Genomic DNA, 22,942 nt, shown 5'->3' with positions numbered 1-22,942 from the left:
TTCTTTAAGAAAAGTCAATGAAGCAAATGCTCAGATAAATTTATGAATAGAAAGAAAGTAGGGCTTGAACAAAATAGGTAGACATAGTATCTACCACGAGTTTAATAATATGTTTAGACATAGTATCTACTAAAATTATAGAAGTTGAATAGTAGAGGAGGGCTGTAGGGTATTAAACGAGGAACTAATAAGTGGGAGTGAAGTGTAAAATAGATTTTTATTTTACCATGAAATATTTATTTGTACTGTACATAAAGATGTATATTAGGGCAATGAACCATGAAGCCTACTCATACTGGTAAATGGGGGCGTACCCAGAATTTGCTAGGGATATAGGCAGGCATACGTACATAGAGAGAGGACGACCTGTGACCTAATGAATAGGGATGTACTATAAAGGGATGTACCTACCAGAACTGAAGGATAAAGTGAACTCATAGGATCAACCCACATGCGTGACGGAAGTCACACATTTAATAGGAATTATTCAGGTAAGTTTGAATTCTATATATCACTAGCATTATTATGTTTTATGTGAATTTACAAGTGTTGAAAAGAATACTTTCAGTTGCCCAGAGTTTCTTCAGACTACAAATTACTATAAATAATGATACTAGTATATTCAAGATTATTAAAAGAATAAGATTTACTGTTGAAATACATATTGTTATTACATGTGATATAAATATACATAATGACTGTATATAAAACATTGCGTGTTCTATATGGAAGGGAGGGAAGGATGTGTAGTGCTTCCAGAATTTCCGCTTAAATTCTAGAACCACTTGGCCTCCTTCAGTCTCTAACACACGATATTTTAAATAGAAGTGTAAGAGAGACGAATCCGACCTACTGTGCATTGCATGTTTGTGTGTTTGCAGGTCTAAAAACAGTCACGAGCAAAATGTGGACATGGCGGCTGACAAGTACCTGCTGTACCATCCATAGAGATACAGTGTATGTGTAGAGAAGAACAAGAAGTGTTTATGTATTACTCTGTGCTTCTAGTGACTGATCATTGTTAAGGACAAATGAAGAAATGAAATTAGACTTTCAAGTAATTTATGTGTTGGACTTGCTAGAAGCAAGACATGTTCATAAATTATGTGGTTGTTAAACCAACACTATTGCAAATGTATTTAATCGAGTCTAATGTGAGACGAATTAGGTGACTTGCAAACTTTCGAATATTTATGTGAGAAACGGTGAATTTGTTCTTTGTGGAAGTTGAAATATATGAAGATTAAACAAAGTATTCTGCAAGAATCCACTTATTTCGTGGGGTGGGGTGGGGGGCGTGAGTCGTGTTAATTCCCTTAACCAGCTTTATTCTTCAGAGAATAAATTTTTGGAGATCGACGTGGCTGACTATTCAGAGAGGAAGATCAGCTGCGCATACCAAGTTAAGTCAACTGATGTGAGAGCAGTGTGAAGTTGGCAATTCAGCTTTGATCAACAGAGCTTGACTGCATCTTACTAACAGACTCCACTTCGACAAACTTGTCCTAGATATTCTCCACAAAAAACAACATCTTTGTGGCAGTGAATGTGTCCTCATCTGTCCTAATACATATCAGGTTGTGGTGGTAGTGTTCACCTCAAGCCAGCGAGCTTGGCCCTCCTCCCATCCTGTAGCGAGTGAAGTGAAGGCTGCAAGGTCATACGAATCAGCATTCAATGTTCTGTTACCACTCAAAGAGATGGCCAGATTTCTGTCACCTGATACGCTCCATGTGCTAAGTATCCACCCTGATACCACCCACTCCATTCAGATGCTCTCTCCCCACGGGTGCCACCCAGCCACACCAAGGGCCATCTGGCAAGGCGGCCATTGTCGGGAGTTCCGATGCTCCAGGAGGACAAGCAACCACTCGTGGGCTCAGTCAGATGGGTACATAAAAGCTCCACCATGCAGACTGGCTACATGTGCTGGCAACTTAGCAGTGCAAAGGGGGGCTCCACCACATGGAGTGGCTATACATGCTTATGACCTAGTGGGGCAGAGAGAGGGCTACGGAGGGGACGGGAAGGAAAGGAATGGAGAAGGAAAGTGGGGTGGGGAGGAATTGATGCCATAGATGATAGGGTGGTTGTTCTTCCCCAAAGACTCACGCTAAAAGCAGAAAATTTAGAAGTGGAAATCAAATCCCAAGGGGGGACCAAAACACCAAAAAGCATGAAAGAACAGGCAAGAGGAACACAATCACAAGGAAAACACAGAACCAGGCGGATAGCCAGGTCAATATAAACAAGAAAACAAAGGGATCGGAAGGAGGGAGCAGCAGGCAAGGAGTGAGGATGGTGAGGGAGGAGCATGACGAAGGAAACTCAGCCCGAGAAGCAAGAAAGGGCTGCAATAGCTCGGGGTCCCATGCACACCACACAAACTCATGAAAGAACTATGAACCCCCTGGGGAGGAAGTATGAACGAAGAGTTTTTATTTTGATAATGTATGGAAAGTTTTGGTTGAAAATTACGAATTATTTAGGAATAAAGGAGACTATTCACCAAAAGGCAGAAGCACTGCATCATCAATAGGTACACAAACAAAAGATATGGAGCTTGACTAGCTTTCAGAATGCACTTCCTTTTTCCAGCTGCAGGAAAAATATGCACCCCCCCCCCCCCCCCCACACACACACACACACACACACACACACACACACACACCTATCTCCGTACAATCGACTGGACAGGGAGACAGGTGCGTGCGTGCGTGCATGCATGTGTGATCTTTATTCCTAAATAATTTGGCTCTATGTTGCTAATGTTTGCCACTGTTGTTTGCAGTTTGATCTTATTTGTGAGGAACTACAGACATTTCTTTACTTTGATTTGCTCTGTAATCCAGGGAATTAAACAGCCAGAAAAGCTGTCAATTCAACTAAGTACCTGGGTGTTAAAATTACGAACAACTTCAGTAGATAATATTGTCGGGAAGGCGAGCCAAAGGTTGCGTTTCATTGGCAGGACACTTAGAAGATGCAACAAGTCCACTAAAGAGACAGCTTACACTACACTCGTTCGTCCTCTGATAGAATATTGCTGCGCGGTGTGGGATCCTTACCAGGTGGGATTGACGGAGGACATCGAAAGGGTGCAAAAAAGGGCAGCTCGTTTTGTATTATCGCGTTATAGGGGAGAGAGTGTGGCAGATATGATACACGAGTTGGGATGGAAGTCATTACAGCATAGACGTTTTTCGTCGCGGCGAGACCTTTTTACGAAATTTCAGTCACCAACTTTCTCTTCCGAATGCGAAAATATTTTGTTGAGCCCAACCTACATAGGTAGGAATGATCATCAAAATAAAATAAGAGAAATCAGAGCTCGAACAGAAAGGTTTAGGTGTTCGTTTTTCCCGCTCGCTGTTCAGGAGTGGAATAGTAGAGAGATAGTATGATTGTGGTTCGATGAACCCTCTGCCAAGCACTTAAATGTGAATTGCAGAATAGTCATGTAGATGTAGAAAAGGAAATACACGCTAATACCGTCCAAATTCCATGCGGGTCTAGTTAGACCACTCAGCCAAAGTGCTAATGCAAAGACAAATTTTAATGTGTGCAAAAAACTGCATCATGTAACAGTCAGATGTAGTGAAGCAAAGCACTAACCAGAGAGAACCATGGAAAGGTCCACGACTGTTGTACGTCTCCCCGTCTGGGACGGGGAGACTCCTGAACTTACGAATAGGCCACCACACTCACAATTCAGAGGTATGCATGAATTTGCACTGTTGTAGGCACCTCTTCATGCAATACCTGCACGCACCTGGTGCACAAGAACAGTTGCACAGGTGTAAATGCACCTTAAGAAAGGATGCAATCACATAAGGGATTGCACTAAAGAGATCCATGCCAGGAAAATAGATGCCACACAGCAGAACTGCGCAAAAGCAGAGAAAATGATACACTATCCTCTCCATCGCCTCCAAGAAGGATACACCAAACACTGTGCAGAGGTCTTTGCAGGGACACCATGTTGTCGGCGCAATCTTCAATGACTTTCAGAGCTGTGTGAAAAGGCAAGACCCATTATACTGTTATGTTCATAAAGAAACCCAACACTGGCCTGACAGTGTCACGACAATGCTACACCAGCAAGAACAAAGACTCAGAAACTGGGAAATGAACGAATGGTGTCAGTACAGAATTGATTAGAACATTGAAATGGCAAGAATGACTTCGTAAACATAAGATGAAGGCTGGGAAGCATGGGAATTGTGAGATAGAGCCACTCATGTGAGTGTAATAAAGGAATCAGCACTGAAGAGTATGATGCAAAGTAACACTGGCGAAAGAATAAAACTTAAAGACATAACAAAAGAAATAAGACACATGGAGCCACAATGTTAACACTGATTGTATATGACAATGTGTGTGTGTGTGTGTGTGTGTGTGTGTGTGTGTGTGTGTAACACAAGTTTCTTGTACACAGGGCAGTCAAATGAAAATGAGCCAGATGGAGAAAGTAATTTAACAGTTTACTATTCCAAAAGTAATTGCCGCAACTGCTAATACATTTATCCCACAGTGAGACAAGACAGACAGACAGTGCTTTCATGGAAAAATGTTGATGGTTTCCTATGGAACCATGATTGTGCTTAGTGTGCATCTCTTCATCTTATATAATGATGATGTAAATAAACTAGAAAGAAACTTCCACATGGGAAAAATATATTAAAAACAAAGATTCCAAGACTTACCAAGCGGGAAAGCGCCGGTAGATAGGCACAATGAATAAACACACACACACACACACACACACACACACACACACACACACACACACAGGGAATTTCGAGCTTTTGCAAACCGGCGGCTGCTTCGTCAGGAAAGAGGGAAGGAAAAGAAAAGATGAGAGGATGTGGGTTTTAAGGGAGAGGGGTAAGGAGTCATTCCAATCCCGGGAGCGGAAAGACTTACCTTTGGGGGAAAAAAGAATAGGTATCTCTGCCTACGTAGATCAACACCTTCAACCCATTACATATGTTCTGTACCCACAGAACGTATCTCTGCCTACGTAGATCAACACCTTCAACCCATTACATGCAGTCTCCCATCCTTCATCAAAGACACCAACCACTTTCTCGAACGCCTGGAATCCGTACCCAGTCTGTTACCCCCGGAAACCATCCTTGTAACCATTGATGCCAACTTCCCTATACACAAATATCCCGCACGTCCAGGGCCTCGCTGCAATGGAGCACTTCCTTTCACGCCGATCACCTGCCACCCTACCTAAAACCTCTTTCCTCGTCACCTTAGCCAGCATCATCCTGACCCACAACTTCTTCACTTTTGAAGGCCAGACATACCAACAATTAAAGGGAACAGCCATGGGTACCAGGATGGCCCCCCTCGTATGCCAACCTATTTATGGGTTGCTTAGAGGAAGCCTTCTTGGTAACCCAAGCCTGCCAACCCAAAGTTTGGTACAGATTTATTGATGACATCTTCATGATCTGGACTCACAGTGAAGAACAACTCCAGAATTTCCTCTCCAACCTCACTCAACTCCTTTGGTTCCATCAAATTCACCTGGTCCTGATCCAAATCCCATGCCACTTTCCTTGACATTGACCTCCATCTGTCCAATGGCCAGCTTCACACATCTGTCCACATCAAACCAACCAACAAGCAAGCAACAGTACTTCCATTATGACAGCTGACACCCATTCCATATCAAACGGTCCCTTCCCTACAGCCTAGGCCTTCGTGGCAAACAAATCTGCTCCAGTCCTGAATCCCTGGACCATTACACCAACAACCTGAGAACAGCTTTTGCATCCCGCAACTACCCTCCCGACCTGGTACAGAAGCAGATAACCAGAGCCACTTCCTCATCCCCTCAAACCCAGAACCTCTCACAGAAAAACCCCTAAAGTGCCCCACTTGTGACAGGATACTTCCCGGGACTGGATCAGACTCTGAATGTGGCTCTCCAGCAGGGATACGACTTCCTCAAATCCTGCCCCGAAACGAGATCCATCCTTCATGAAATCCTCCCCACTCCACCAAGAGTGTCTTTCCGCCGTCCACCTAACCTTCGTAACCTCTTGGTTCATCCCTATGAAATCCCCAAACCACCGTCCCTACCCTCTGGCTCCTACCCTTGCAACCGCCCCCGGTGTAAAACCTGTCCCATGCACCCTCCCACCATCACCTACTCCAGTCCTGTAACCCGGAAGATGTACACGATCAAAGGCAGAGACACGTGTGAAAGCACCCACGTGATTTACTAACTGACCTGCCTCCACTGTGACGCTTTCTATGTGGGAATGACCAGCAACAAACTGTCCATTCGCATGAATGGACACAGGCAGACAGTGTTTGTTGGTAATGAGGATCACCCTGTGGCTAAACATGCCTTGGTGCACGACCAGCACATCTTGGCACAGAGTTACACCGGCCGAGTTATCTGGATACTTCCCACCAACACCAACCTATCCGAACTCCGGAGATGGGAACTTGCCCTTCAATATATCCTCTCTTCTCGTTATACACCAGGCCTCAATCTCCGCTAATTTCAAGTTGCCGCCACTCATACCTCACCTGTCATTCAACATCATCTTTGCCTCTGCACTTCCGCCTCGACTGACATCTCTGCCCAAACTCTTTGCCTCTAAATATGTCTGCTTGTGCCTGTGTATGTATGTATGTATGGATGGATGGATATGTGTGTGTGCGCGCGCGCGCGAGTATATACCTATTCTTTTTTCCCCCAAAGGTAAGTCTTTCCGCTCCCGGGATTGGAATGAGTGCTTACCCTCTCCCTTAAAACCCACATCCGTTCATTTTTCCTTTTCCTTCCCTCTTTCCTGACGAAGCAGCCGCCGGTTGCAAAAGCTCGAAATTCTGTGTGTGTGTTTGTGTGTTTTATTCATTGTACCTATATATATATATATAGACACAAAACGTTTTTGTCAGGGCTACAAAAATATGAAAATCGCATGGGGAGAGATCAAGATTGTACGAGGGTGTTAAGGATTTCCCAGCAAAACTGCTGTAGTATAGCCTCAAGAAGCTTGGTAACTTATGTGTGGGAAGAGGATAGGACTTTTAGGTGCAGCGTCAGGGTAGAAGGCATGTGTACTGTAGTGGTAACAGTGATGGGCACAGATAGGTGGAGGACAGGTACTAACGAATTTTGAAGCCATGTGTGTGACAGGAATGAGCAATATGTTGTAGAGAGGGTTCCCACCTGCGCAATTCAGAAAAGCTGGCGGTGGTGGTGGGTAGAATCCAAATGACACAAGCTACGGAGCAGTTATTACAATGAAGCACATCATGTTGTGTGGCACATTAAGCAGTTGAGTACCTGAGCTGTCTCTTGGCCACAAGCTAAGAGCAGGCAGCTTGTCAGTCACAATGCCCATGTAGAAAGTTGCACAGTGATTGTAGCTAGGTTTGAAGATCACCTGGCTGCCCTCACAGGTGGCCCTGTCTTTGATGTGGTAGGAGATGCCAATGAAAGGAACTGGAATAAATGGTAGTGGGAGGATGTATGGGAACAAGGCTTTCATCTGGGTCTATTGCAGCAATACACATGTAAGGCAAATTGTTGGGGGCAGGGGTGGGTAGGGACAGGCAAGGATAGTGCATTGATAGGTTCGGGAGGGGGGGGGGGGGGGGGGGGGGAAACAGTGAAACACCACCATGGGAGTAATAGGGAGGATAGTAGGAAAGATATTTCTCATTTCAGGGCACAAGGCACAATGAGAGGTAGTGAAAGCCTTGGCAGAGAACGTGATTAACTTGTTTGAGTCAGGGAGTGCTACTCCTTTGTGGCCAGACAATGGGTGAGTGGGGCATAGCAGGAGTGTGAGGAGACACTGCAGAGGTGGTCTGTTTCTGGACAAAGTCTGAATATCTGAGTGAAACACTTGGCAAATTTGGAGAGGGACTGCTCATGGTTACAGATGCAGTGCTAATGGGTGGCCTCACTGAGGTCCACATTACAGATACAATGATAATGGGTGGTGTGGCTGTATGGAAGGGATTTCTTGGTATCAAATGGGTAGCATCTATTGAAAAGCAGGTACTGCTGGTGGTTGGTAGGTTTGATGCAGATGGAGGTAATGAAGTAGCCATTCCAGACTTGGGAAATTTTCAACATTCCATAAATAAATAATAACCAGACCTTCCAAACATTACAAATACTAAATGATAAACAAATGCAGGATGAAAGAACTGAACCTGTGATTTTAACCACTACATCAAAGAGAATGACCTGGAGTGGGGGAGGACAATACTTCGGCTGGCAGGCCATGCCCAGGGCAGAGTGCAAAGTGCTCAGCCTAGCTGACATGTTTTCCCCACCATCACGCCATGCTGCCTGAGAATGAGGAGGGGGAAGAGGGGAAATTTAAATGTCAGTGCAGCTGTGCTGCATACGACTGTTTTATATTTCACATTTCTCAACAACAGACCACAAACGAAACAAATTTTCAGCATTCGTTAACTATTTTTGATGCACAGAAGACATTTTTTATTTGGTACAAACTGTCAGCATATGCACAGACGCAGAAAATTTCAGAGCTTCACACTCAAGTTGCCACTACCCATGACTTATTTAGTTTCATAATCAAAAAAAGGTCTTTCACACATATATGTCGACAGACAGTGTAACACTTTTGCAACCTCATTATGGAGACTACCTGAGAAAAGCAATGTAGACGCCCTGGAATTACCGTGCAAGTCAATTGGTTACATTTGCATGTGCACAGGGTCACTTACAACTAAAATGGCAAACAGTCTCCTAAAAAGCTTGAAAATAATACAAGATTGACAGTGTCTTCAAAACCTTTACAAAACTACTTCTGTAATTCTTTCACCTCTGTAAATCAAATCAGAAGTTACCTTGCAATGTCTTACTTTGGGCAGTGTGCAGTCAAGTCCATATAGAATGCGAAGTTTGCTATCCACTCCGGATGTTTTCATTTTCATTCCTGCACTCATTTTTCCTTCATAAATTCAACAAACTGAAAAATCATTCCAGGCATGACCCTTGACTTAACCAATGTACTTTGCAGTTATATATGAAGTTTCCATATGCTTTGTTCAGTTCCAATGAAAACTGTTGAAAATAACAATGGAATAATGTGTGTAACTTTAGAAATTTTACTGTTTGTGCCAACAATTTCTTCATGTGCTCCATGCATGCAAATTTAGTGTCAAGTGCTTCTTGATGTGCAGAACAATGAATTTGCAGAAAATACCACTGGTGTAATGACTGGCAGTTATCTCTCAATATTAGCAAGTGTAACCTACTGCGTATAATAAGGCGAAAATCCCCATTAATGTACAGGTACAAAATAAATGTCCAGTCTTTGGAAGCGATAACATTCATCAAGTATCTAAGTTTGACTATTCGAAATGATCTCAAATGGAATGATCAGATTACACAAGTAACGGGCAAGGCGAACTCTAGACTGCAGTTTATTGGTAGAATCTTGAAGCGATGCAGTCCTTCAATTAAGGAAATTGCTTACTATATGTTAGTTCATCCAGTCTTAAGAGTATTGTTCGTCTGTATGGGACCCTTACCAGTTGGGTCTCATTCAAGAACTTGAAAACGTCCAAAGAAGAGCGGCAAGATTCGTGACTGGTACATTTAGCCATCGCAAGAGTGTTACAAATCTAATAGAAAGTTTGAAGTGGGCCACACTTGCAGATAGACGACACGCTAAACAGAAGGTCTGCTTACTAAATTCCAAAATCCAATCTTCACCGAGGATGTAGAGTATATTTTATTACCACCAACATTCAAATCACACAACGATCACCATTCAAAGACAAGGGAAATTAGAGCTTGTACTGACGCATTCAGACAGTCGTTTTTCCCTCATGCGATCCGCGAGTGGAACAGAGGGGAGGAAATATGACTTTGGCATGAATTATGCCTTCCGTAACACGCTGCTAGTGGAGTATATATGTAGATGTAGAATCCCGTGTGTGTGTGTGTGTGTGTGTGTGTGTGTGTGTGTGTGTGTGTTTGTGTGTGTGTGTGTTTGTGTGTGTGTGTGTTTGTGTGTGTGTGTGTTTGTGTGTGTGTGTACAGTCACTGGACATGTGGACATACCATGAACAAATAGCAAACGTTAAACAGCACTGACAGCATGATTCTGCCAAATTCGGAGTTTTTCTGACTATAACCTGCCACATCACAAAGCTGAATGAAATGGTGCACAGTTCTGGGTACTTCCGAGATGGACCAAGCAAAGTCGAGGGCCGGGCCTTGTCCCACAAGCAAAGTCGAGTAACAGTCCGGGCCTTGGCCCGAATACTGTGCAAGTGTGAAGTTTGGCATGCCATGGCCGGCCCTGATGTAAGGCAAGCAACATTGCTACCCCTACTCACAAACCTGAGATCCACTGTTTTGGAACAGACTATAGCTCTTACTAGATTTGGATCTAGTCTGTTTTTATTACTGTAGCAATGGAAACCTCACATTGTGCTGTTGTGATCACTGTGCGTAAACATGGAATCACTTTCTCCAAAGCATCGTGATTGTCAGGCAGACCTTTAGGTTGCTGGGTAGCACTCAATGCTGTTTTGTCTTGTAGAAATCTGTGGCAATGATTAACAAATCTCTTTCTCAATTAACAAAGCTATCTAATCATGGCTGGGTTTGACATTCAGTGCTGCTGCATCAACTGCATGGTTTCAACTTTAACAGACAACGTAAACCCTCATATCTCTCCTCCCATTATTAGCCATATTATCTATGTATCGTCACAGACGGTGTTCCATAAATGCCATCAGTACAACATTTGGAGGTCTGCTTTTTGGGGGCTTTGCCTCGGTGTACTGGCCCCACTTGACAAAGCAATCCTGCGTCATTTCCCCCACACATTACTCTCCTTTATTGAGCTATACAGATCTGCTGCTGATTGTAGCGAAAGGTTTTCTAAAGATCTGAATGAAATTTGCCCCAGCTCTCGAGCGTTTCCTCAGTCTCAAACCAACGCTAGGCTGTATTGCTCACAAAAAAAGAAGTAGCTGTTGCAAATATGAATTGTGTCATCTCAGCCGATATTAGTGAATCTGACTAGTAATTTCCATCGGACCCTGGACATTCTATCCTGACAAATATACTGGGTGCCCGATATGCATCTGACTCACTGACATTTTGTATTCCTTGATATCTTGACAGAGCAGATCATAAAAGCAACGTACTACACTTTCACATGCCTGCCTATAAATGTGACAGCTATTGGGTAATATTACTGAAATCACATCAATATCTATGTCTGGGATACTCAGCATCTCAACCAAACACTGTCAAATACAATCCGGAATCAAGTGCAATTACAGTAGAAGTATCATCAAGAACAACAAACATTTCACACAGAAAGCACATTTATAAGGCCACACAGAAATAGAGATGGATCTGAAATGTCTCAGTGCTATTTACACATACATAGAATGATTTAGTAAATCACAATATTCAATAAATAAGTTAGTTCCAGAACCTTTTAGAAATTATAAATCTTACATGATGTGGGAATTGAACTGGTTATTACATGTTGCCAGCCAATGACTACAACAGCTACACCTTGCCGAATGACAAACAGCATGTAGCAATATTCTGTATACAATACTATAAATTATGTAAATAAAACAGAAAGAAACTTCCACATGGGAAAAATATATTAAAAACAAAGATTCCAAGACTTACCAAGCGGGAAAGCGCCAGTAGCCAGGCACAATAAAATAACACACACACACACACACACACACACACACACACACACACACACACACACACACACACACAATTTCTAGCTTTCGCAACCAACGGTTCCTTCTTCAGGAAAGAGGAAATATGTCTGCTTGTGGAAATCGGGTTTTCTGCTGGATATCAGCGTCTTCCAAACACGATATTTCGACGACATTACTTGACGTCTTCATCAGATGTTCCCTGAGACTGGCTGCTTGCTGGACCGGGTCGCATATTTATGCCTGCCCGGTGCCTGGTGTTCTGTTTGCCATTCCCTAGTCGGTCCGCGCCCGCTAGTCGCGCTATCCTGCCGCTCTAGGTGTTCTCTATTCCGTCCGTGCCCGCTCTGGCCGTCTTCGACTGCGGCTGAGGCTTCCTGGTGTTCCCTTCTTGGTTCATGCCCGCAGTGTGAGGATGTCTGAGGCTCGTTGTTGGCGTTGGAAACATATTTTCTCCGGCATTGCTTCAGCAGTTCAAATGCCGGGTTCCATGCAGTGCTTATCTGGTATCCTGCTTCCCAGTTAATCAAGTTTTGTGCCATCTTTATCTCTATAGATTCAGTGATGACACTATCCCAGAACCTGGGGGTCTGGACCATGACCTTGGTGTTCTCATAATCCATGGAATGTTCCAATTCTAGGCGGTGTTCTGCTACTGCTGATTTTGTGGCCTGCCTTAGCCTGGTGTGTCGCTGGTGTTCCTTACATCTGATTTCCACCGTTCTAGTCGTTTGGCCAATGTAGGACATACCGCATTCACAAGGAGTATTGTAAATGCCAGGCTTCCTTAAGCCCAGGTCATCTTTGACTGTTCCAAGTAAAGCCCTGATTTTTCTAGGTGGGCAGAAGACACTCTTGATGTTATGTTTAATTAGTATTCTGCTGATCTTGGCAGAGACAGGCCCAGCATACGGTAAAAATGCCAGTTTCTTGATTTCTTCTTCTTGCTCGTTCTCCGATGTATCCTGACGTCTGGTGGGATGTAGAGCTCTGCGGATGTCCCTGGATGAGAATCCGTTGTTAGCAAACACTTTTTGAAGATGTTCAAGTTCCCCTGCCAGGCTGTCAGTGTCAGACAGTGTCTGGGCTCGGTGTACGAGTGTTCTAAGCACCCCGGTCTTTTGTGCTGGGTGGTGGCAGCTGTCGGCCTGTAGGTATAGATCTGTGTGTGTTGGCTTTCAGTACACACTGTGGCTGAAGGTGTCATCCACCTTCTTCTTCACCAGGACATCCAGAAACTGAAGCTGACGATCCTTTTCTAGCTCCATGGTGAATTTAATATTCGGATGCCTTGAGTTCAGGTGGTCCAGGAAGTCTTCCAGTTTTTCGCGACCGTGTGGCCAAATGACAAATGTGTCATCAATGTATCTCAGGAAGCATGTTGGCTGGTAAGTGGCAGTTGTAAGAGCCTCGTCCTCAAACTTCTCCATAAACAGGTTGGCCACTACTGGTGACAAGGGGCTACCCATCGCCACCCCTTCAGTCTGCCAAGGTTGTAAATTTGAGTGACAGAACACTGGATGAAGCTACGCTGAAGGTTCTTGGCAGGGGCCTAAATTTCGCTGTCACTCCTAGAGATCTATCGGTAGCCAATTTCATCAGCGCTGTGGAACAAGTCGTCAACACACTACCCTCAAGTACGGCTAAAGAGATTCGGAGAGAGACGTGCAGAGCCCTTACCAGAGCCAGGCCGCCTAAGTCTAACATCTCAAGAGACGAGAGGATGGCCCTCAGGAGATTAAGAGAAGATGACGACATAGTGGTGTTACCAGCAGACAAAGGGAACTCCACAGTCATACTGAAGAAAGGTGACTATGACCTGAAGATCCAGCGACTTCTGGAGGACCCGGCTTACAAACCACTAGAACAGGATCCAACTGACAGAGTGGACAGAAAAACCAAGTCTCTGCTGAAGGAAACTGGCTGGACTGAGAAAGTTATCAAACAACTGAAATACAAGGCACCAGTCCCACCCAGACTCTATGGACTACCTAAAATCCACAAAGAGGGTGTACCACTACGACCCATTGTGAGCAATATTGGGGCAGCCACCTACCCAGCTGTTACATATCTCAAGAAAATGTTGGCACCATATGTGGGGAAGTGTGCACACCACATTCGCAACTCACAAGACTTTGTGGAACGTCTTAAAAACCTACGTTTCTCAGATGTAGATTTCATGGTCAGTTTTGACGTGGTGTCCCTGTCCAGACCCCCAGAGTGCCCCTTAAGGACACACTTGACTTAATCAGTGAGAAGTTTGATAGAGCTGTGCTGGATCTGTTTAAGCATATTCTAACATCGACTTACTTCCTTTGTGGAGGTCAATTCTATGAACAGACTGAAGGGGTGGCGATGGGTAGCCCCTTGTCACCAGTAGTGGCCAACCTGTTTATGGAGAAGTTTGAGGACGAGGCTCTTACAACTGCCACTTACCAGCCAACATGCTTCCTGAGATACATTAATGACACATTTGTCATTTGGCCACACGGTCACGAAAAACTGGAAGACTTCCTGGACCACCTGAACTCAAGGCATCCGAATATTAAATTCACCATGGAGCTAGAAAAGGATCGTCAGCTTCCGTTTCTGGATGTCCTGGTGAAGAAGAAGGTGGATGACACCTTCAGCCACAGTGTGTACCGAAAGCCAACACACACAGATCTATACCTACAGGCCGACAGCTGCCACCACCCAGCACAAAAGACCGGGGTGCTTAGAACACTTGTACACCGAGCCCAGACACTGTCTGACACTGACAGCCTGGCAGGGGAACTTGAACATCTTCAAAAAGTGTTTGCTAACAACGGATTCTCATCCAGGGACATCCGCAGAGCTCTACATCCCACCAGACGTCAGGATACATCAGAGAACGAGCAAGAAGAAGAAATCAAGAAACTGGCATTTTTACCGTATGCCGGGCCTGTCTCTGCCAAGATCAGCAGAATACTAATTAAACATAACATCAAGAGTGTCTTCTGCCCACCTAGAAAAATCAGGGCTTTACTTGGAACAGTCAAAGATGACCTGGGCTTAAGGAAGCCTGGCATTTACAATACTCCTTGTGAATGCGGTATGTCCTACATTGGCCAAACGACTAGAACGGTGGAAATCAGATGTAAGGAACACCAGCGACACACCAGGCTAAGGCAGGCCACAAAATCAGCAGTAGCAGAACACCGCCTAGAATTGGAACATTCCATGGATTATGAGAACACCAAGGTCATGGTCCAGACCCCCAGGTTCTGGGATAGTGTCATCACTGAATCTATAGAGATAAAGATGGCACAAAACTTGATTAACTGGGAAGCAGGATACCAGATAAGCACTGCATGGAACCCGGCATTTGAACTGCTGAAGCAATGCCGGAGAAAATATGTTTCCAACGCCAACAACGAGCCTCAGACATCCTCACACTGCGGGCATGAACCAAGAAGGGAACACCAGGAAGCCTCAGCCGCAGTCGAAGACGGCCAGAGCGGGCACGGACGGAATAGAGAACACCTAGAGCGGCAGGATAGCGCGACTAGCGGGCGCGGACCGACTAGGGAATGGCAAACAGAACACCAGGCACCGGGCAGGCATAAATATGCGACCCGGTCCAGCAAGCAGCCAGTTTCAAGGAACACCTGATGAAGACTTCAGGTAATGACGTCGAAATATCGTGTTTGGAAGACGCTGATATCCGGCAGAAAACCCGATTTCCACGAGATGTCACCAAATCGCCGGAAAAGTCTAAGAAATCATGTCTGCTTGTGTCTGCATATGTATGGATGTGTGTGTGTGTGTGTGTGTGTGTGTGTTTGTGTGTGTGTGTGTGTGTGTGTGTGTGTGTTTGTGTGTTTGTGTGTTTTTGTGTGTTTGTGTGTTTTTGTGTGTTTGTGTGTTTGTGTGCGCGCGCGCTTATATACCTATCCTTTTTTCCCCCTAAGGTAAGTCTTTCCGCTCCCGGGATTGGAATGACTCCTTAGCCTCTCCCTTAAATCCCACATCCTTTCGTCTTTCCCTCTCCTTCCCTCTTTCCTGAAGAAGCAACCGTTGGTTTCGAAAGCTAGAAATTTTGTTTGTGTGTTATTTTATTGTGCCTGTCTACCGGCGCTTTCCCGCTTGGTAAGTCTTGGAATCTTTGTTTTTAATATACTATAAATTATGTTTCATAAAACACTTCAGACCTGTGTAAAATAATTTGCCCATTCATCCCTTCATTTATTTCTCCTCTTCATGATAAACTCTGTTAAGTGAACACTGGAAGTACTGTGAATTTTACTTGTGTGTTCTGGAACACCCTCAATAGACGTCACTTTTTAAAATTTGATTTTGTGATTAAAAAGAGAGAAATACCCATCCAGCATAGCTTTCATCAGTCTTCTCTATGACAAATATTTGGATCAGCTAGTACTTGTTTAGCAGCTGCAAAATTATGCACCATTCTCTTTTAGCAAAATTTTTGTGAATTAATATTTTGTTTTTCTTTTTACAAATAGTTTTGTGTAGGTGCAGCATGGGAAGCCTGATCAGTGTTGGAGAAGTATTAGCAGTGGGTGACTAATCAGTAGAACGACAAAGTTCTCATTCAGAAAGAACAACAGTACACGGCCTTGCTACTTATTTGTATTACATGTACAGTAAGGCTCATGCAGACGAATTCACGACTCCCCCTGTCTGTCTCTCAATCTGATCTACTCTTAAGGTATTCTCATGGAACAAAAAATTAATGTCACACAATATACTACCTAACAATCATGTGTAGTTAGAAGCTGTTGGTCTATGCACATTACAGACAGCTGTCAGAGCACAAAAACAGATAGAGAGAGAGAGAGAGAGAGAGAGAGAGAGAGAGAGCGCACATTAGCAGTCTAAAGCTGCAACCTCCCTGTCTGACGAAGTGACTCACAGCATGTTGTTCTGAGTGGCTGTTCAGTGCAGGTAAATGTGTCTGACATGGTAATATGTATAACTTTCCTGACAACTGTTCAGTCTGGCTTCTGTAAAGGATTCTCTACTAATCACTTTAAACATGGCAATGTGGAAAAGCTCTATGTTATCAGATATCGCTTTCAGCATCGTCATTGTCTTCATTCTCTTTCTCCTCCTCCAATCTTGATGCAGTAGGTACATGAAATATCAAAATTCTTTTCAAGTTGTATGTTTATAATGCTCTCTGTTCACAGTGAAACTGAGCTGAGGAACGACAATGATATAAATATATTGTAAACAAATATCCCAGAAAATATTCAAAATTTAACATACAGAAGAAACTCAAACGCAAAAATTTGAAAGCACTAATAAGCATGCTTTAAGATGGACATAGTACATTTAAGGCCCCAATTTTCACTACCTGCAGCTGACGATTGCTAAAATTAACAACATGTATGTGTTCAGCATTTGTAGTAAATCTGCTTGCATTGGTAACCTGCCAAATCCTGTCACCCAACGCAGTACAAAAGAGTCCCCCCCACTTCCATGATCTACAGGCTTATTCACTTCCCCATTAGACACCAAGAAATATACAGAGAGTTAATCATACTAAAACAAATAGCCACACACATGAATCCTTAGCACACCACATCATACAACTAAACAATAAAAATTAAGAAATAAGAACTAAAACACTGGGGAATATACCCAACAACAAATAATTTTGTCCAGATAACATATTATGGACCAATTTTTCAACAAATTTACAGTAAGAGCTCAAAATGTCGTCCCTCTGTGGTAAGAGCAGCCCGACATCTCCTGAACACATTACTAAGCACTTGACAAATTTTGGCTGCCGAAATCTGGGAAATGACTAGCCAAACCCTGTTTTCCAACTCTTCAAGCATGTGGGGATTGGTTGCATACAATTTGTCTTTTAACATTCTCCATAGACAAAAATCACACAGATTTACGAGGTGCATTCAAGTTCTAAGGCCTCCGATTTTTTTTCTCCGGACTGGAAAGAGATAGAAACATGCGCATTGTTTTAAAATGAGGATGTGTTCATTGTCAATACGTCCCGGATATGGCAGCACCGTATGGCAGATGGAATTTTACTGCCAGCGGCGAGAATGAGAACTGTTTCAAATACTTAAAATGGTGACTTTTCCTTACTTGAACAGCGTGCAATCATTTGTTTTCTGAATTTGCGTGGTGTGAAACCAACTGAAATTCATCGACAGTTGAAGGAGACATGTGGTGATGGAGTTATGGATGTGTCTAAAGTGGGTTCGTGGGTGCGACAGTTTAATGAAGGCAGAACATCGTGTGACAACAAACCGAAACTACCTCGGGCTCGCACAAGCCTGTCTGACGACATGATTGAGAAAGTGGAGAGAATTGTTTTGGGAGATCGCCGAATGACTGTTTAACAGATCGCCTCCAGGGTTGGCATTTCTGTGGGTTCTGTGCACACAATCCTGCACGACGGCCTGAAAATGCGAAAAGTGTCATCCAGATGGGTGCCACGAATGATCACTGACGACCACATAGCTGCCCGTGTGGCATGTTGCCAAGCAATGTTGATGCGCAACGACAGCATGAATGGGACTTTCTTTTCGTCGGTTGTGACAATGGATGAGATGTGGATGCCATTTTTCAATACAGAAACAAAGCGCCAGTCAGCTCAATGGAAGCACCACCACCAAAAACTTTTGGGTAACCGCCAGTGCTGAAAAAATGATGGTGTCCATGTTCCGGGACAGCGAGGGCGTAATCCTTACCCACTGCATTCCAAAGGGCACTACGGTAACAGGTGCATCCCACGAAAATGTTTTGAAGAACAAATTCCTTCCTGCACTGCAACAAAAACGTCCGGGAAGGGCTGCGCGTGTACTATTTCACCAAGACAACGCACCCGCACATCAAGCTAACGTTACACAACAGCTTCTTCTTGATAACAACTTTGAAGTGATTCCTCATGCTCCCTATTCACCTGACCTTGCTCCTAGTGACTTTTGGCTTTTTCCAACAATGAAAGACACTCTCCGTGGCCGCACATTCACCAGCCGTGCTGCTACTGCCTCAGCGATTTTCCAGTGGTCAAAACAGACTCGTAAAGAAGCCTTCGCCGCTGCCATGGAATCATGGCGTCAGCATTGTGAAAAATGTGTACGTCTGCAGGGCGATTACGTTGAGAAGTAACGCCAGTTTCATCGATTTCGGGTGAGTAGTCAATCAGAAAAAAAAAAAAAAAAAAAATATCGGAGGCCTTAGAACTTTAGTGCACATCGTAGATCAGGAGAATGAGACCAGTCAACTATCCTATCATCAAAAATGCTTCGTACTGTCGTCATAGAAGCATTGGCGATGTGTGGTCTTGCACTGCTCCATATGAAATAACCATACATCTTTTCGTTAGGTGTTTCTGAGGATACAAATTTTGTTTAAAAAAAGGGCCACGTTATATTGTTCTCATACTTGTCAGAAGGTAAATATTGGTCCAATAATTCACTTGCACTAATTGAACACCACACTCCTGTTTTCACATCATGTGGAAGTAGTTTATGTAATTCATGATTTCCAGAGCTCCAAAGTCAATTGTTTTGAGAATTTGCTTAGTCTGACAAATGTAGCCATGCTTAATCAGAAAAAAAGCATCTCACAATCAACTTCCTGGCATGCACAGACTGTAACAACCAGTTATAATAACGATGTTCAGCAACAGTGACAGAGTTCCTGAGTTGATGCATAATCATTATTCAATTTCAGTGTGTACAAGCTGTGTGAGCTTTGATACGCCAGAATGGCACAGAGATTTTCTCAGACTTCTTTCCAAGGCCTCCCCCCTCTTATCTAGTTTTTTTCCTGTTAAAACACTAGGTTCTCTAGGCCTTTGTTTGTGTGACACAGATCGAGTATCTTGAAATTTCTCCACCAATCTGTGTATCGCCAGATCATTGGGAACATGCACACCGGGAAGTTATCGAATGAATTCAAGCCAACATTCCACACATATCATGTTTTTGCATAGTTCAACAGAAGAAACCTCATTGATCCTTTTTGTATACCACACCAAATGGAAACTCGACAGGAAACTCAAAACAAAACACCCGAATACTCAGTCACACAGTATAGAAGACGCAACCAGCATTTCTGTCTGAGGACCAGGCCCGGTGACACACAGGCAGGGTAAGCCCCGGACTTGGCGCAACTGCAATAATGACATCTAATAAAATTATTTGAAGTGATTAAACTTGACAAAAACTCAAAAGAAAACACCATTTAGCTCAGTTTTCACTTTTTCAAGTAGGGCTGTGTTTGAGCACAGCTCAAACTGTTGGGACAGTTAAAGTCACAGTTCGGCAAATCTTGTGTTCTGTTCAATCTTTTGATTGGCCGACGATATAGTAACTTTTGCTGGTACTATATCCATGACCTTTCTTAGTGTCTGTATGGCACTGTGGATTTTAATAATAAAAATAACTGTGAAATACAGACTAAATTTCTTCTAGGGTATACATTGTTTGTAACAATGGCAACTATCTATAAATAAGAATTTCAATCATGTTTCTGTCAAATTCTCATGCGTTCGCTCATCCAGCGATCTAGTGATGTCTGACAGACACTGACGCTGCCACTGTGATTTATTCTCACGATAGGAATTAGTTTACCACAATATATTTTGTTTGTTACACATTTAAGTTTTCCTTAATTTTCTTTGCTATTTCATCTTAATGTAGCAATTTCAGGTAAATTGGTCAAGATCTTTGAAGTAAATCAGTCAAGTACTTTCCGAGAACTTTTGTTAACAATGTTTCTTCTTTATATTTATTTATTTATTTACTGTTTATATTAAAAAATAAATATGCCATCTCTTCCCAAATGTTCATTATGGGATAGTTTAGAAATTTTCAAGCAAGGCCTCCAAGAATTTTTAGTGTTTTTGGTAACAACCTCTCCTTTTTGCATATTAGGTACATGTGTGTTTCATGCCAGATGATAAAATTTCATGTAGACAGCAATCTTCCTCATGTCTTGAAGCTATCAAAATTTAACTAAAACTGTAGATTTGTGTGAACTACAAACAAACACACACATGTGCTGGGTCTTGCTTTATATACCCCTACCAAGGGGTAGCCCCACAAGTGGCGAATTCCCCAAAATACCAAAAAGACTTTGAATGGTCCACAATGTTTCAGAATATTCCAAAACATTCTAGAGTGTTCCAAAATGTTCTACAGTGATCTGGGATGTTTCGGGATGTTCTCAAACATTCTGGATTCTTTCTGAATATTCCAGACTGTTCCTGAACATTCCAGAACTTCCCGGATCATTGTGGAACATTCAGGAACATTTTAGAATGCTCTCGAATACTCTCAAATGTTCAATAAATTTCTAGAGGATGAAACTTCCCAGCCCTTATATCTTCGAAAGCATACCCTTCAGATAAAAATGGGAATGTTCTTCATGGATGGGGGCTAGTGGGCTATCACACCATGTAACTCTTTTGATCATTTCTGAGATTTAGCTGCATGCACACTGTACCCTTACTTTTGTAATGTATTATTCATATTGATTAATTACTTTGTAATTTAACATTTTGTAAAAGCCTTCTTATGCAACCTTTTAAATGGGCAATGTGAACAGTGCCATCCATAGTCACTCTCTGTTGAGCTTTCACGGAGTCATTCAGAAAAACAGTGCTGAGCCACAGTGGAACACAGTCAATAGAAATTGGGCAGTCAATGAGTTCAGTTCAATAAACTCCTACTAATTATATGAGGTGTAATTTAAAACAGACTCCACGGAAGCTGTGGATGATACTGATCCTAACGAACATTGTAAACAGCAATAAGATCAGTATATGAGTTAAAATGAAAATAAATGCTCAGCAACTGCAATTTTAACTTTGCCTTTGTCCTGTACGAGCACACGGTCGGCACTGTTGTTAACAAATTTAGCATGGTAGCTTAAGGAGGATGGCTGCCCCTCCTACCACCACCCCATTATCACCAGGGACGGAATGTGTGTACCCCAAGTGTTTGCGTGCAGTGTTATTCATGGAAAAGTTGGCAAAAGTTTCACTAAATGTCACAAATAATGTAACTGAGGCAAAACTTCAATACCAATCTCGTATTCATCTACTGGGATGTGGGAAACCACCTAAAAACCACATCCAGGCTGGCTGGCACACCTATCCTCATTACTAATCAGCCGAGTGGATTCAATCAAAGAGCACGCGCACCTCCCCGACCCAGGAGCGGCACTTTACCATGGTTGGCTATCCTGACAAGTCATACAAACTGAGAACTGAACAATAAAAATTACCTCGCTGGTATTGTCTGTGACTCTGCCAGGTCTGTCATCAGATACATCAGGCTCATGGGAGAAACATCGATATGAGCCGGAGAGGACAGCCAGGAATGTTACGAACTGTGACATTCTATGTTAACGTCTTCACATGAACTCACACTGACTATTGTAGATACTGAATTAGCAGCAACATGTGAATTAGAAGTTAAAATGGAAAGAAAATTAGAGTTCAATGTGCACTTTCACAGCCACAGTGTGTCAAGAGCACAAGCTCAAACTGGACAAGGACCTAGACTATGGATATGTCTAAAACAAAGATTCCCCCATTGGCTTCGAGTTTTTCAGGGAATCTACCATAAATTGTAACTCGGGATAGCCAGATCAGGATTTGAACCCTATTCCTCCTAAACATATATCTGGTGTCTTCGGCACTGCACTCACTTGGAAAGATTCCACAAAGCTGTTTACACTGACAAACACGTTTTACAGACAAATTTACTGGAATCAACACATATTTAAAGAAATTTAGAAAAGATATGGAATCGGGTTTAAAGTTAATTAGAAGTCCTCTAAGTGCTCTCATTATCAAATCGCGAGTGAGTATAATCTGGAAGTCATACCTCCTGAACTACGTGTCACACTATAATGTAATATAATTTTTTCAGGTACATTCAGCAGTATACGTGAATACTGTCTACAAAATGTGTTTGAAACAGGATCAGTAGTAAAGAAGTAATAAATTAAAGTGTCATGTCTGATGCTGACATTTTAGTCCAGAGCAGAAAAAACGTAGTAAGCCATGAACTTTTTTTCTTTCATTATTGTGGGAGGGTGGGCAGAGGTGGGAGGGGGCATTTGCAGTGGGGGAAAAAGTTTCACAAAGGTTTAAAATTACATGTCAAGTTCGTCAAATGTTGTTAAGCGCTCTCATTATCGAATACTGGATGAATGCAATCTGGGTATTTGAGTGCAGAGTTATGATGCC

At 43.0% G+C, this 22,942-nt stretch overlaps 1 protein-coding gene across 8 annotated transcripts in view; it reads right to left on the bottom strand.

Moving 5' to 3' along the window:
* LOC126279069 (E3 ubiquitin-protein ligase HECTD1) overlaps window positions 1-22,942 on the bottom strand; it is a 311,851-nt gene that overhangs the window by 224,829 nt on the left and 64,080 nt on the right. The gene's annotated exons all lie outside the window — the stretch shown is intronic.

This window comes from Schistocerca gregaria, chromosome 6 (assembly GCF_023897955.1).
Source record: "Schistocerca gregaria isolate iqSchGreg1 chromosome 6, iqSchGreg1.2, whole genome shotgun sequence".
In the NCBI taxonomy this organism is placed as follows: domain Eukaryota; kingdom Metazoa; phylum Arthropoda; class Insecta; order Orthoptera; family Acrididae; genus Schistocerca; species Schistocerca gregaria.
The sequence above is the reverse complement of the archived record's forward strand: the minus strand, read 5'-3'. Positions and strand labels throughout refer to the sequence as shown.